The sequence below is a fragment of the Octopus sinensis genome, linkage group LG22, assembly GCF_006345805.1.
Source record: "Octopus sinensis linkage group LG22, ASM634580v1, whole genome shotgun sequence".
Lineage (NCBI taxonomy): Eukaryota > Metazoa > Mollusca > Cephalopoda > Octopoda > Octopodidae > Octopus > Octopus sinensis.
The window spans coordinates 27,228,908-27,229,441 of record NC_043018.1 but is presented as its reverse complement, the minus strand read 5'-3'; positions in this window follow the sequence as shown (position 1 = coordinate 27,229,441).

Sequence of the window (534 nt, the reverse complement as noted above, 5' to 3'; positions counted from 1 at the left end):
TTCTCCTTAAGGCAGAAATCGATAGCAACATATGTCGATACATTTTCTTTGGCAGAACACGTATGGTATCGCCTGAGGGTCAAACGTTTGACAGTCTAATTAGATATATTATGGGAGGTCAAAGGTTGGCGTGGAGTGGAGGGGGGTGGACATGGGTTATGGGGGTGGGATCAAAGTGTTTCGTCTATCCTTGTCATTGTCGTCGTTTTCATTGCTTTTTACTTGTCATCTTTTTTTTCACTCTTTTCCTTCCTTCCTTCCTTCCTTCCTTCTTTTCCTTCTTTCTTTTTTCTTAACTTTATTCTCATTCTTTATCTCTAATCTTTCTTGAAGATTTTCTTAAGATATTAAGATCAACTCTGTCGTCGTTATCAACGTCATCAGTCACATTATATTTTCATCGTTGCCATAATAATCATCATCGCCATCCTATTCGTTCATCATCATCATCATCAACAGCATAATCATCATCATCAAGTACAGCGCGTAGCAATCACGCACCCATTATTTTCGCTCGCAAATATCATCGCCATT